The following is a 15,663-nucleotide window of genomic DNA, read 5'->3' on the forward strand; positions in this document are numbered from 1 at the left end:
AGTCTGGTCTTGTCACTACATAAACTGCACAACAGGGGTATGTGTTAAGTGCTCTTCATTGTAATGAATGCCTTGTCTACATTTGAAAGGGTTTGCTGCTATAGATATACCAGGATAGTTATACTGGCCAACTAGTCTATGGGAGAGTGGGCTTATATCACCAACAGACTGCTTAAACCAGTTCCCCAAACAGAGTAAGATGTACAGCAAAAGCACTTTTTTGCCAGTATAACTGTGTCTGCCCTAAGGCTTATGCTAGCATAGCTGTGTCAGTTAGCAATAGGGAAAAAATCACTCCCCTGGACTGGTACGCCTATGCCAGTAAAACTTTTAAATGTAGAGCAGCCTACCTTTCAGTACAAACTATACAATATGTAAGAGGAGGCTGCAGCATTTTGTGGCTCGGGATATAAAGTATTTCACACCAAACTGTAAGATATGGCATGGGCCATCCTCAGCATGCCTTGCACTCCACTGCCCTGCTAGCAATATTATTTATTTTTGTTATTTTGTCACTTGGATTCTATGCATACACCAAGGGTGTGCATGGATCCCTACAGAAACAATAAAGGATCCACAGTCAGATTCTGAACTCATTCCAGCCTAACCATTTGGTTACTGACATTAAGACAATTATAAGTGGTCCCTGCCTCGTGTTGTTCATATTCTGCAGCTCTTGCTGCTTTCTTTGGAATCTCACTTCCTGGGAACAACTCTGAAAAAGAAAATTTGCTTAAGGAGATAGGAGATACATGAGATTCACAACCCATATTGTGAATTGTAATAAATTGCAACTTATCCAGCAGAATCCTCGTCTTCTCACAAAAACCTACTTGGGCTTGAGATCATGCTATTTCCTGTTGTTGAAGTGAACCAAGTTGGGGATCAAGTGAGCCAAGAAGGTATATGTGCAAAAAGACTAGGGGAGATTCCTAAGAGTATATGACAGAGAGATCACTAATTATACTGAATTGGGATGGGCAACAGAGCACAGGGAAGGAGCCCATCTACATCCATATCTGCAGCAGCTGAAACACTAAAACACCCAGGTGAGGGGACAACATTTGCAGCCCTGACAATGCTCAGATTTATCAGTAATCCCAGTTTTTCATGGATTTGCATGTCCTCTTCAAAAAGGCAGGATTCAGCACTTAGCTAATGATTTTCATATATTCATAATGGAACATTGATATAAAATATTTATTATATCATTAAATGCTGATAAAACAAGAATAGTTTTTAAGGATGTTTGCGCTGAGTTTGGATTGAAATTATTACTCCTATAGTCACTTAAAATGTTAAATACCTCATTAGTTTGGCTATATTATTCTGATTATATACATTGATCTGACCTCAGCTCATCCACTAGACTATAAAGGCTAATGGCTTTTCTGTCTCAGAGTTTGGATTACAGGAAGGCAGTAGCTGGATTGTAATAATCCACAAGCCTGTGAATCATGAGTTTTGCAGTGACCAGCATTGCACCGTATTTACTTGCCTTTTTCTATATTAACTATTCAGCATTCAAACTTCATTAAACAAGAGAGAAAAAAAGGCCCCCATCAAAGAACATGTCCTTGACACACACAAACGAGACAAAAGCCAATAAGGAGGCAAAGGGCCAACTGAGTCTCAGTGTTCTCTCTCTCTCTCTCCTGCTGCTTCTTGCATAGGGGAGAGGAAATAGAGTTTGGCATCATGGAATGTACCCCGGGCTGCAGTGGCAAGGGTAAGGCTTGCTCTCTCAGCCGATCCTGAAACAGAAACAGCTCTGGCCCCTGAAATCTGCACACCTCCTGAAATCCAAACCACTTAGCACACTTTTAGCTGCAGTATAAATAATAATCCATATAGGCCAGGGCCATCCATAGAGAGGCCCAGTTCTTCCAGGCCACATCCGAGGAAGCAAATGCTCTTCTGATCACCACTGCCCCTAAACTTAGAGGGCTCTCCAGGAGCAGTGGGTGAAACAATACAATCACTATGAGTGTACGCAAGGATACCATGGGGGCAAGGTGTGGAGAGGGCACTCCAATAGCAAATGGCCACTCCCCACTTTCTGTCTCTCTGGCCTGCCCATGCCCCATCCATGGATCCTGATCTCCTCAGGTTACCCCTGGAGGGGCTGCTCTGGGATTCAGAAAAAGGGATTCCTCTTTTGTTTTCCTCTGCACATAGAAACAGGGGGACACTTAGGTTGGGATTGTCAAAGCAAGTTAGGCAGCTAATTCCAACAGAAATTCAATAGGAGCTGGGCATCTAACACCCTTATCCCCCTTGGAAAAGCCCAGCCTTATTTGTTTTATTTTAATGTATTTAACCCATGTGAAAGAAAAACTAAACATTCTTACAGAGAATAAAAATGTATCTCATCCCCCCCAGGTCCTGATTTCAAGCACATTCATGCAGCTTTCAAACTCCCTTGCCAGTGTCAGGTGATTCGGAATTTAAAAGGCAAACAAACAACAAACTCCTTTACAATTCAGCCTAGTTGGTGGACTTTATACAGAGTAGAAATCTGATAAAGCTGTGAGTGATTCACCTGCAGCTGAGTGGAGCCAATAGGAGATGCTCTTTTACCACTGGGTGACTCTACTGCAATAGGTTCCAACCCTGTGCTAAGTTTGTAACACTGGAAGAGGGCGTCATTGTTTAGATTGTTCACAGAGCATTTTAAAGGAAGTAATATTTATGCAATTCTAGGGAATTTTATTTTAGGTGGTTGTGTTTTAACATAGATGTATTTGCTGTTCCGTAGCTTGGTGGAGTTTTTTCTTTCTTTCCTGGTAACAAAATCTTTAAAAAAAAAAATGAGAATAACTTTAAATGGAAAAATTAATATAATTGTCAAAAAAAATGCAAGCTCACAGTAGCATAGACTCACCACCATGTCTTCTGAGATCCCAAATGCACAAGAAACTTGTTTATTGCTGAGACATCACTGATGTGACAATACTCACATAGAATTTTTTACTGGAATTACAATGGGATTCCATTATGCAAAAAAAGACACAAAGAGTACAATGGCCTATTGCCTATTGTTTGTAAAGATATAGAAAAGGGCCCAAGTAACAATACAATCCTGTTACTTACTATTCTTTAGCTGGAAAGGTAAATGTAGTAATGGTGAGTGTAAACCATAATTTGCCCAGCCATCCCTTTTCTGTGTGAGGGACCCAGGGCAGGCTGCAGTTCCAGGATCAGGCAACGAAGTTTTATGGTGCTAAAATTAGGTGCCTGAATGCATCAACATAATAGTTCAGTGCTGGACTCTTAGGATTTGTGGCACTTTACTCCCATTAGCAAACTCTTGGATTTGAATGGCAAAACCAACCCAGGACCACTGATTAACCAGAAATCACATCATCATTAGCACCAGAGTGGGGAATGAAGGAGTTGAGGAAGCAGGTGGTGTTCTCGACCATTCTCCCAGTTTAGGCTAAAGATCCAGGCAGGGCCACATGCCTTCTGACAATGAATTTATGGCTGCACAGATGGTGTCAACATGAGGGCTTTGGCTTCTTCAACTATGGGATGCTCTTCTGGGAAGGGGGGCTGCTGGGAAGAGATTGGGTCTACCTGACCAATCTAGTAAGGAAGATTTTAACTTAATTCAAAGGCGTCAGTTGACAAAAATACATAGGTAAGTATAAAACCTGGTGACCTTAACAGAGGGATAAATGTTGGAAGGGAAGTGGAAAATTACAGTAGCATCACAGGAATAACAAGAAGGATGCCGGGGAGAGAGGGATACACTAAACATCTTAGATGATGTACCTATTGGGTTCTGGGACTGCTAAAGGATCCCCCCCCCCAGCTTAAGGGGAGGATCTACAGGACCTGAAACCTGACTGATTTCAGGGGGCTACTAATGAAATAACAGGGACAGGAGTGTGGTCAAAGGGTCAAAAGAAGGGACCCTGATGGGGACACCAAGCAGAGAACCCCGGACAGCACCCACTGCTCCGGCGGGTCTCAGGACCAGGGTAGAGTATAGGCTGGCCCATCGGGGCTCCTCACCCTCTAGAGGTGGCAGGAGGTCCAGCCACTTTGTGTCGAGGTGGGACATGAGGGTGAGGAAGTGAAGGGTGTGGAGCACGAGCATGTAGAGATGTTTCCTTGGCGCAGTTTGGAAGTGGACCGGCTGCAGATTGTGCAGCCGGCTTGCGGAGAAGGGATGGGGGGGAGCCGGTTGGCTCCACGGGGCAGAGGCCCAATGAAAAGGTTCAGAGGGCCCGGGTGGAGCATGAGCGGGGCTCACCCTCATGCAGGAGCTGGTCAAGGTAGGCCCGAGCAGCAGGCAGCTCTTAGATGTTGTACCTATTGGGTTTCTGGCGACTGTGCAGGCAGAAGCCCGCACATTGCTAACAGATCATTCCCTCTAGCCTAAGGGGAGGATTTACAGGCCCTCAGAACCCAACCGGTTCCAGGGGCCAACTAATAAAAGAACAGGGACAGGAGTGCAGGCAGAGGGTCATAAGAAGGGAGCCTGATGGGGATTCCGAGCAGAGAATCCCGGACAGCGCCCATTGCTCCTCGAAGGCGTCAAGGGAGCCAGTGGACGCTGCCCAGAGGAACTCCGCCCGAATACGTGAACGGACTAAGGATAGGAAACAAGCCCCACAGTCACCAGAGTCTCCATTGGCCAACCTCCTCTCCCTCGTTGCATAGATGGCCATTTTAGCCAGGGCAAGGAGGAGGTTGACCAGGAGGTCCTGGGACTTTGTGGGGCCACGGATAGGGAGTGCATAGAGAAGGAGGTGAGGGGAAAAGTGCAGCCAGAAACATAATAGGATTTTCATGAGGAGCCAGTATAGGGGCTGCAATCTGGCGCAGTCCAAGTAGACGTGCACCAGGGTCACCCTCACGCCGCAGAAGGGGCAGGTGTCTGGGATGGGTAAACCGCGCCAAGTACACACCAGTGCTCATGGCCCCATGAGGGAGCCGCCAACTGATATCCCCAGCAGGCCTCGGGACCAGGGTAGAGTATAGGCTGGCCCACCGCGGCTCCTCACCGTCCAGAGGTGGCAAGAGGTCCCGCCACTTTGTATCGGGGCGGGACACGAGGGTGAGGAAGTGACAGCGCCGCCCAGAGGATTCCGGGGGCCTGGGGCCATCGGCGGCAGGCAGCTCCAGTGTACCTCCCGCAGGCGTGCCTGTGGAGGGTCCGCTGGTCCTTGGCTCCGCTGGAGCAACCGCAGGCATGCCTGCGGGAGGTCCACCAGAGCCACGGGACCGGCAAGCGGCAGGGCGCCCCCCGTGTGGCAAAATTCTAGAGCCGGCCCTGTTTGGCGGCAGGAGGTCCTTCCATTCCGGGACCCACTGCCGAAGTGCCCCGAAGACTCGTGGTGGGGGCCCTCCACCGGTGAATTACCGCCAAAGTGGGACCCACCGCCGAAGTGCAGCCCGCTCTTCGGCGGTAATTCGGTGGTGGGGGACCCCTGCCGCGGGTCTTCGGGGTCCTTTGCCGGCGGGTCCAGGAACGGAAGGGCCCCCCACCGCTGAATTACTGCCAAAGACCAGGTTGCACTTCGGTGGCAGGTCCCGCTTCGGCGGTAATTCGCTGGCGGGGGTGTCCTTCTCCCCGTAGCGGAAGGTCCCCCCCCGCCGGCAAAGACCGGGAGCGGAAGAAGCTCTGGGGCCCGGCCCCGCAACAGTTTTCTGGGCCCCCCTAGAGCAAGTGAAGGACCTCGCTCCAGGGGCCAAAAAAAACTCTCGTGGGGACCCCTGCGGAGCCCGGGGCCTGGGGCAAATCTCCCCTCTTGCCCACCCCCTCTGGGCGGCCCTGGGAAATGAAGGGTGTGGAGCACGAGCGTGTGGAGATGCTTCCTTGGCACGGTTTGGAAACGGACCGGCTGCAGGTCGTGCAGCCAGCTTGCGGAGAAGGGGCAGCGGGGCCAGTCGGATCCACGGGGTAGGAGGCGGATGAAAAAGTCCGGAGGGCCCGAGCAGCAGGCAGCTCTTAGATGTTGTACTATTCGTTGTCTGGGAAGTAAAGGATCCTCCCCCAGCCTAAGGGGAGGAACCACAGGGTCACAGAACCCACTGAGTTCGGGGGACAACTAACAAAAGAACAGGGACAGGAGTGAGGTCAAAGGGTCAGAAGGAAGGAACCTGACAGGGACACCAAACAGAGAACCCCGGACAGCGCCCACTGCTCCTCGAAGGCGTCAAGGGAGCCAGTGGACGCCGCCCAGAGGAACTCCGCCCGGATGCGTGATCGGACCATGGAGCGGAAGCAAGCCCCGCAGTCACCGGAGTCTCCATCGGCCAACTTCCCCTCCCTGGTCGCGTGGATGGCCTTTTTTGCCAGGGCGAGGAGGAGGTTGACCAGGAGGTCCCGGGACATCGTGGGGCGACGGATAGGGAGTGCGTACAGAAGGAGGTGATGGGAAAAGTGAAACCAGAAACGTAAGAGGATGGCTGTGAGGAGCCGGTGTAGGGGCTGCAACCTGGCGCACTCTAAGATCATGCAGCCAGCTTGTGGAGCAGGGGCCAGGGGGCCGGATGGGTCTACGGGGCAGGGGGGTGGATTAAAAGGTCTGGAGGGCCCGAGCAGCAGGTAGCTCTTAGATGTTGTACCTATTGGGTGTCTGGGAAGTGGGCGGGCAAAGCCCGCCCACTGCTAAAGGATCCTCCCCCAGCCTAAGGGGAGGAACCACAGGGCCACAGAACCCACTGAGTGCGGGGGACAACTAATAAAAGAACAGGGACAGGAGTGAGGTCAAAGGGTCATAAGAAGGGAACCTGACGGGGACACCGAGCAGAGAACCCCGGACAGCGCCCACTGCTCCTCGAAGGCGTCAAGGGAGCCAGTGGACGCCGCCCAGAGGAACTCCGCCCGGATGCGTGATCGGACCATGGAGCGGAAGCAAGCCCTGCAGTCACCGGAGTCTCCGTCGGCCAACCTCCCCTCCCTGGTCGCGTGGATGGCCTTTTTTGCCAGGGCGAGGAGGAGGTTGACCAGGAGGTCCCGGGACATCGTGGGGCCACGGATAGGGAGTGCGTACAGAAGGAGGTGATGGGAAAAGTGAAACCAGAAACGTAAGAGGATGGCTGTGAGGAGCCAGTGTAGGGGCTGCAACCTGGCGCACTCTAAGATCATGCAGCCAGCTTGTGGAGCAGGGGCCAGGGGGCCGGTTGGGTCTACGGGGCAGGGGGGTGGATTAAAAGGTCTGGAGGGCCCGAGCAGCAGGTAGCTCTTAGATGTTGTAGCAGGGCAGTTAGCCTGCTCTGGTGGAGGAAGACTGGGCTGAGTAGTGAGGCAGCCAGAGCTGGGGCCACACCCCAATCAGGCCAAACCTGGCCCTGTTATAAGGACTCAGGAGGGGCTGGGTTAGTCTCTCTAGCTGTGGAGCCAGAGAAGGATCTAGCTGCCTGGGAATAGGGTATCTGGGGCAGAGCAGGGCTGGGGAAGGGCAAGAGGAGCTGGGGAGCTCCAGCCTGGCAAGCTCCCCGCCATGTGAGTACTAGGGCTTGGAGGTGTAGCCTGTTGGCTGCTGGTCTAACCTGCTTGCTAATGATGAGTGGCCATGATCCACTGCAGTTTGCCCCAGTGATTGGGGGCTAGATGATGACTGGAAGTAGTCACTGAGGCCAGGTGGGTGTAGAGGGAGGGGAGACCCAGAGTGTGGGGGTACTGCAGGGGCAGAATCCTGAGGTAAAGGGCACCAGGGGCTCGGAGGGACATGGGGGCGTGCCTCTGGCAGGTGAGTTGCTGGCCACCAGGAGGCACTCAGAGTGCTAGATGAGCTAATTCCCAGGATGACCAGCAGGAAGGCTGCATTGGTGAGTCTGTGCTTTGCTACAGATGCCTATATATAAAGGCAGTAAGTTCTTGGAATGTGCTAGAGGCAACTTTTTGTTTCAGAAGGTGGAAGAAGTAACCAGGGGGAAGCCATTTCAGACTTGATTCTGATAACAGGAAGGAGTAGGTTATGAATCTGAAGGCTGAAGACAATTTGGATGCCAGTGATCATGAAATGATAGATTTCATTATTCTAAGGAAAGGAAGCAGTGAGAGCAGCAGAATGAGGAAAGTGGACTTCTAAAAAGCAGACTTTAACAAACTCAGAGAACTGATAGCTACGGTCTCATGAGAAAAAAATCTAAAGGAAATAAGAGTTCAGGAGAGCTGCAGTTTCTCATAGAGACAATATTAAAGATGTACCTGCAAACTATCCCAATCAGAAGGAAAGCTAAGAAGAACAGAAAGCGGCCACTATAGCTCTATCTGTTCTTTAATTATCTGAGAATCTAAAAGGAATCCTACAAAATGTGGACACGTGGACAAATTGCTAAGGAGGAGCACAAAAGAACAGCACAGACGTGTAAGGTCATAATCAGAAAAGCTAGGGCACAAAATAAATCCCACATACCAAGGGACATAAAAGGCAACAAGAAGAATTCTATTACTACATTAAAAGCAAGAGAAGGAAGGTGAAGGTCCTCTCATAGGCACCGACTTCCCCTTTCCCCGGGGGCTACTCAACACCCACCTCCCTGCTCCACTCCACCCCTTCCCCCAAACTCCCACCCTGCCTCTTTCCACCCCCTCCCCCAAGTGTGCCCCATCCCCGCACCTCCCCCTCCCTCCCGGAGTCAACCTGCATGCTGTGAAACAGCTGTTCACAGTGGGCAGGAGGTGCTGGGAGGGAGAGAGGGATGGGAGGAGTGATCAGTGCACTTGCCAGCAGTAGAGAGCTGTGGGGGGCATGGGTGCTGAACACCCACTGATTTTTCTCCATGGATGCTCCAGGCCTGAAGCACCCATGGAGTCGGCGCTTATGGGTTCTCTATTTAGCAGGAAAGGAGAGCTAATAATGGACAACATCAAGAAAGTTATTTAAAGTCTATTTTGCTCCATTTGTCACTAAAAAGGTAAATTGTAACCAGATACTTTATACAATTAATATTAACAACGGGGAAGGAATGCAGATCAACATTGGGGAAGACCAGGTTAAAGAATATTTAGATACGTTTGATGTATCAGCAGGGCCTGATGAAATTCATCCAAGGGTATTTAAAGACCTATCTGAAGCAATTTCGGAACTATTGGCGAATAGCTTCAAGAACTCATAGAAGGTGGGGTGAGGTCCCAGAGGACTAGAAAAGGGCAAACGTATTACCTATCTTTAAACTGGGGAACAAAGAGGATCTGGGGAATTATAGACCAGACAGCCTAACTCTGATTCCTGGAGAGATACAGAAATAATGTATTAAATAATCGGTTTGTAAGCACCTTGAGGATAACAGGGTTATAAGAAATGCCCAGCATAGGTTTGTCAAGAACAAATCATGCCAAATCAACCTAATTTCCTTCTTTGGCAGGGTTTCTGGATGGGGGGAAGCTATAGACTTGACAATCTTAATTTTAGTAAGTCTTTTGACACAGTCCCATATGACATTCTTATAAGCAAGCTAGGGAAATGTGGTCTAGGTGAAATTACTGAGGTGGGTGCAAAAATGGTTGAGAGACAGAGTAGTTATCAAAGGTTTGCTGTCAAACTGGGAGGGCCTATCTAGTGGGGTCCCACAAATGGCTATCCTAGATCCAGTACTAGTCAATATTTCCATAAATGACTTGGCTAATGAAGTTGAGTATGCTTTTAAAGGTTGCAGATGCAACCAAGCTGAGAGAGGTTGCTAAAAGTTTGGCGGACAGGATTAGAATTCAAAATGACCTTTACAAATTGGAGAAGTAGTCAGAAATTGAGATGAAATTCAATAGAGGCAATTGTGAAGTACTACTCTTAGGAAGGAAAAATCAACTACAAAATGGAGAATAACTCACTAGGCAGTAGTACTGTGGGAAAGGATCTGGGGATTATAGCAGAGCACAAATTGATAATGAATCAGCAATGTGATAAAGCTGCAAAAAAAGGTGATAACATTCTAGGATGTATTAACAGGAATATTGTTTGTAAGACATGGGAGGTAACTGTCCTGCTCTACTCAGCACTGGTGAAGCCTCAGCTGGGGTCCTCTGTCCAGTTCTTGGCATCACACTTTAAGAAAGATGGGGACAAACTGGAGAAAGTCCACAGGAGAGCAACAAAAATAATAAAGGGTTTAGAAAACCTGTTTATGAGAGAGGTTAAAAAAACTTGGCGTATTTAGTCTTGAGCAAAGGAGACTGAGTAGGGGTCTGCTAACAGTCTGCATATATATTAAAGTCTGTTATAAAGAAAACCGTGATCAATTGTTCTCCATGTCTGCTTAAGGTAAGACAAGAAGTAAAGGGCTTAATCTGCAGCAAGAGAAATTTAGATTAGATATTAGGAAAAACTTTCTAACTATAAGAATACTTAAGCTCTGGAACAGGCTTCCAAGAGAGGTTGTGGAATCTCCATCATTGGAGGTTTTTAATGACAGGTTAGACAAACACCTGCCAGGGATGGTCTAGATTTACTTGGTCTTGCCTCAACACAGGGGACTAGACTTGATGACACTGTAAGATCCCTTCCAGCCTTCAATTCTATGGTTCTATAGTCAACATGAAGGTGAATCCCAAAGGGACATAGCTTCCTTGTATATTGACAGCTACCCAGATCTATCTCTGGCTAGGTCCTTAACATGGTCTGGTTGGATATTGTCTGTTTCAGTCAATGGTGATCTTATCACACCATTGAAGTTTTGGCAATCATGGGATCCATGTAGCAGCAGTCTTGATAAAAGTGCTTCCTAGTTGCTAGTCTCCCACCCTAATAACATGTCTGCACCAAGGAAGCTGCCCAAACTGAAGCTGTGCTGATAGAGACAGAGTTAGGAATTGATTACAAATATTCTCAATGCTGATCTTGTCCTGCCACTTAATATAGAGCTGCTGACAAAGATGAGAATTGAGAACATCAATCTGCCACTCTTCAACCTTCCTCAGGGTCCACATTTCACTGCCCTATGATAGAGTGGGCCTAACCATGGTCCTGTCGATCCACAGTTTCGTGGTAAGCTCGATAACACAGCATTTTCATAGAGCCCCCTGTGATGAGGTGAACACCCCACACACCAGCACAGATGGGGTTAAAGTGGCAAGAGAGGCCAATTAGCCTTAGGCTGCACCTGCTGGGTAACTAAGGAGCAATGAGACTGACTGAGAATGAAGCTCACCTGGGCAGAAACAGGCAGAGCCTCTCTAAAGCCTAGAAGTCAAGGCTAGAGCAGGGGGCTGCAGTCATGCTCCCTGATACAAGGGAGAGAGTAGGAGCCTGAGCAAGGCACAGTAGGAAGAGTCCAGGGAGGGAGCAGTAAGGTCTGAGAGAGATAGACCTGAACTGCTGGTTCAAGGGTCCCCAGATTGGAACCCGATGTAGAGAGAGGTCCTGGGTTCCCCCACCAACCACTGCAATAGTGCCACAGTCAGCACAGAGGAGATGGAAACTGCCTGAGATTTTGAGGAAGCAGACTCTGATTATAACCCAGCAGGGCTGGAGGACTAAGTCACAAAGGAGAGGCACTGCAGCTCCTGATGAGTAATAGAGGGGCCTCGGTGCGAATGACAAAGGCAACAGGCTGAGTGATTGCCGGATGGGGTGTGGGAAGCGGCAAGTTAATTCCCCAGATGACCCATCAGAAGGCACTGCCAAGCAGTGAGTAGCAGACCCCGTGGCAGGCCCAGAACATGGCCATGGTTGCTGCTATAGAAAACTAGGTGCAAGAGAACATAACACTAGAGCTGAAGGATTGAACTAATTTCAAAGATTTTTCTCGTATACACAGGGGCAGCTCTGTTTTTTGTTGTCCCATCCTGCCCCTTCAGCGTAGCCGCTGTCGAATTGCCACTGAAGTTGCAGGAACAGCAGACCTCCTGCAGAAACGCTGCCAAAGGCTGCCTGACTGCCGACCTCACGGCGACTGGCACGCTGCTGCTGCCACCCCGCCCCCCCACCCCCGGCTTGCCGCCTCAGGCACACAATTGCTGCACTGCTGCCTGGAGCTGCCCCTGCCTGCACAGTAGGAGGAGCAAGGTGTCCATCAAATTGAACTTACTGGGAGTAAACTGTATCTTATCCACCAGTCTGATTTGTGTATCTTAATTAGATTAACCATTTAATTTCTTGTAACAAATTACATCAGAGCCTTTCCAGAGTAATCCTCTGATCCTGCAAACAGTTAAACGTGTGTAACTTTACTTACATGAGGAGCTCCATAGAAGTCAGTGGTATTAGTTTCAAGTGCAATGTTACTCACGTGCATAAGTGTTTGCAAGATCAGGGCCTATTGTAGCAAGTTGGTAGATTCAGGCCAGATCTAATATCCTCTAAAGTCAGTGCAAGGCCTGAGTTCTGGATGGAACTCTTGGTGTGCTTATGATAACTATGTAGATTATGGTTATTATAAAGAAATTCAAACAGTGATTGTACATCACTGTAATCAATTTTCAAAACAAAAGGTCCTAACCCACATTTTAAAGGCAAATCAGTGGAAAATTGCCAGGTTTAAAAAAAAAAATCAGAGCAACTACTGATTTACAGCAGCACAAAATATGTTTTTAAAAATCCTCGATAGAACTAGCAATGCCAAATAAGTTTGTCTATGTGCCTGTTGTATCTGAAACCTAGGAAAATGTACTAGTTTATTCCACATGTTAGTTCACAAAATGTACCTCATGGACACCCTCTCGCTGGAGCACTAACAAAATTCCAAATACTGACCATGGCACAAGTGTTTTGTTTTGTATTTTTTATTACACCAGGTCATTATTACACCTTGCCTTGGGTCTAGGGCAATATCAGATTATTGGAAATAAACATTCACTTATGTATAGCGTAGTGCAGTTTGCTGTCTGATCACCTGGGGGCATAGGGAAATACAGAAGAGAGTCTATCAGAGAAAAGAATACTTGCATTCAGCTTCCAGGAATCACTGAAAGTTCCAATGATCATTCAGTTGTGCACTAGGGCAGGCTGTGATCCTTCCATAGAAATATCAGCATTTTTCAGCTCAGGTAACCACATGGGCGTTGTGAAACTTGCACGCTATTATTCCTTACAGTGTGTGCCAACAGAAAGAACTCTCTGCCAGCAAGTCAGCAGCCGTCACTACTGCCGTACAATGAACCATCAGTTACTGCCAGGAAGTGTACTATGCATAGAACCAAATTGGCTGCTTCACACACTCATTTTCAAAGGATTTATAGCTGCCAGAAAGATTTACTGTTGAATGAAACTTTGCAAACATTTCTCAGCTAGTAGGAAAATCTTTTAAAATATTAACCTTGAATCATTTATTTATTAAAGTTTTGGTGGGCAGTCAAGGTTTTCCACTCTGCATCATGAACAAAGGGCTAGACCAACCACTTTGGGAGGACACTGAATCTGGGATAAGGGTGGTTGGACTTGGACTCACCTAATGCAGTGTAGACACTAGACCCCCAGGCTGGGTCACACAGTTCAACAATCCCTAATATGGGGTTACAAATAAGTGTAGACGCTCAAGCCGTAGGGTTAACAAAACCAGAGTCTGCTAACTCTACTTCAACTAACCCTGCTTTTACATTGCAGTGTAGACAAACCGTTAGCCAATTTGTGATCCACTATAGCCCTAAACAGTACTACTACCTACCTAGTTATACCTCATTTTGTATCACTACAGCTGATTTTTTTCCATCCTAAATGAAGTATTTTAACTTGTCTCTATTGAATTTCATCTTGTTGATTTCAAACCAATTCTCTAAATTTCAAGGTTGTTTAGAATTATAATCTGGTTTTCCAAAGTGTTTGCAACCCCTTCCAGATTTGTGCCATGTGCAAATTTTATAAGCATAATCTCTATTCCGTTAGCCAAGTAATTAATTAAAATATTAAATAGTACCAGACCCAAGACAGACTCCTATGGGATCCCACTAGATCCATCCTCTCAGTTTGACAGTGAACCATTGATAATTACTCTGAGTACGATCTGTCAACCAGTTCTGCACCTACATAAAAGTAATTTAATCTAGACCATATTGCCCTAGCTTGCTTATGAGAATGCCATGTAGGACTGTATCAAAACCCTTTCTAAAATCAAGATACATCACATTTACAGTTTCCCCTCTATCCACGAGGTCAGTAACCCTGTCAAAGAAGGAAATTAGGTTGGTTTGGCATGATTTGTTGCTGGCTATTCCTTATAACCCTGTTATCTTCTAGGTGCTTACAACCTGAATGTTTAATAATTTGTTCCAATATCTTTCCAGGTATGGAAGTTAGGCTGATTGGTCTATAATTCCCTGGGTCCTCTTTCTTCCCCTTTTTAAAGATAGGTACTATATTTGCCCTTCTCCACTCCTCCATGAGATATCAAAGATAATTGCTAACAGTTCCACGATTGCTTCAGCTAGTTCTTTAAATATCCTAGGATGAATTTCATCAGGCCCTGACAACTTGAATACATCTAACTTATTTAAATATTCTCTCTCTATTTTGGCTTGCATTTCTTCCCTCTTGTTGTTAATATTAATCTAACTGGAGAGTGTTCAAGATGAAGAGAGATATCTGAAAACACAGTTCTGGGGAGTAACTTTTCAGGAGGTATCCATTATCATTAATCCTCCTGCGTACTTCTAACCAAAAGGATCATAACCTGGGACAGTCTCAAAGCATGTGAGCCAGTACAGCTCTGAGAGATCCATCTCTAGCAGCAGCCTGTTTTGCAAAGCCCAGGCCTGTAACTTATGTGGGGACCAGCATAGATGAAATATAGTTTTCTGATGAGTCAGCCTTAACCATAGATCAATAGTAGAATTTTTAATGTTTTGTAAGATGCTTCCCCATTGGCTGGTGTTCCAGGATACACGCAAATCCTTGCCTGCACCAGGTCTGGAACAATCTAAATTAGGGAGGTTCATTTGGCCATGAAGTTGTCACAGGCTGCAACCTGTGGAGTTCTCTCTATTGTACCAATTATATTAGACCAGTAAAAACCAGCAGGATCTTATTAAAGGGGACAAGGCAAAGATGCCACATTTATTATGATAACAATTTATGACTAATAACTAATATCTTAATTCTTATACACACACATTATACTTATTACCTATACACACACACACATTCACATTATACCTAATACCTATACACACACACATACACACATTCACACACACACACACACATTCATCAGGTGTTCTGCAGCTGCTGCATAGTTACCAATCCTGAAGATAGCTTAAGTTCATGGCTTGATTTTGCAGCTTGGGTTCGTAGCTTGTGTCAGCTAACTGGCCAGGAAAGCTGGGCACAAGGACAAGCTGGATCTCTGTTGGGCAGGCACTGATGTCCTTCCATGTTGGCAGCAGAATGTTACCCAGAGTCTCTCATCTCACCCTTCTTTTTTATAGGCTTTTAGTTTGGATTCAAAGTCTATAGGTCTTGCTGTGTCACGCTGCCTCTGGGTTTAGATTGATCACCCATCAATTGCAGGCGTGACTTTCAGCCTTGGACCTGGCTTTGATCTTCCTTCTGTTGTCCTTTTCTTTTTAGGGTGGATGCTTCTTACTTTGTTTAGGGCTGTTGTCTAGGTCTTCAGCCGTTGGTATTTGAACTTTATCTCATCAGGACAGGCTGGGGCTGGAGGTTGATTCCATCATTCATACATACCTCATTCACACATCTAAACTAAACTAATAAGATTACAGCATGGTTTGCAAAAATGAAGGTTGGAGGAAGCTTTTACAAAATGGAG

Source organism: Gopherus evgoodei, chromosome 6 (genome assembly GCF_007399415.2).
Source record: "Gopherus evgoodei ecotype Sinaloan lineage chromosome 6, rGopEvg1_v1.p, whole genome shotgun sequence".
In the NCBI taxonomy this organism is placed as follows: domain Eukaryota; kingdom Metazoa; phylum Chordata; order Testudines; family Testudinidae; genus Gopherus; species Gopherus evgoodei.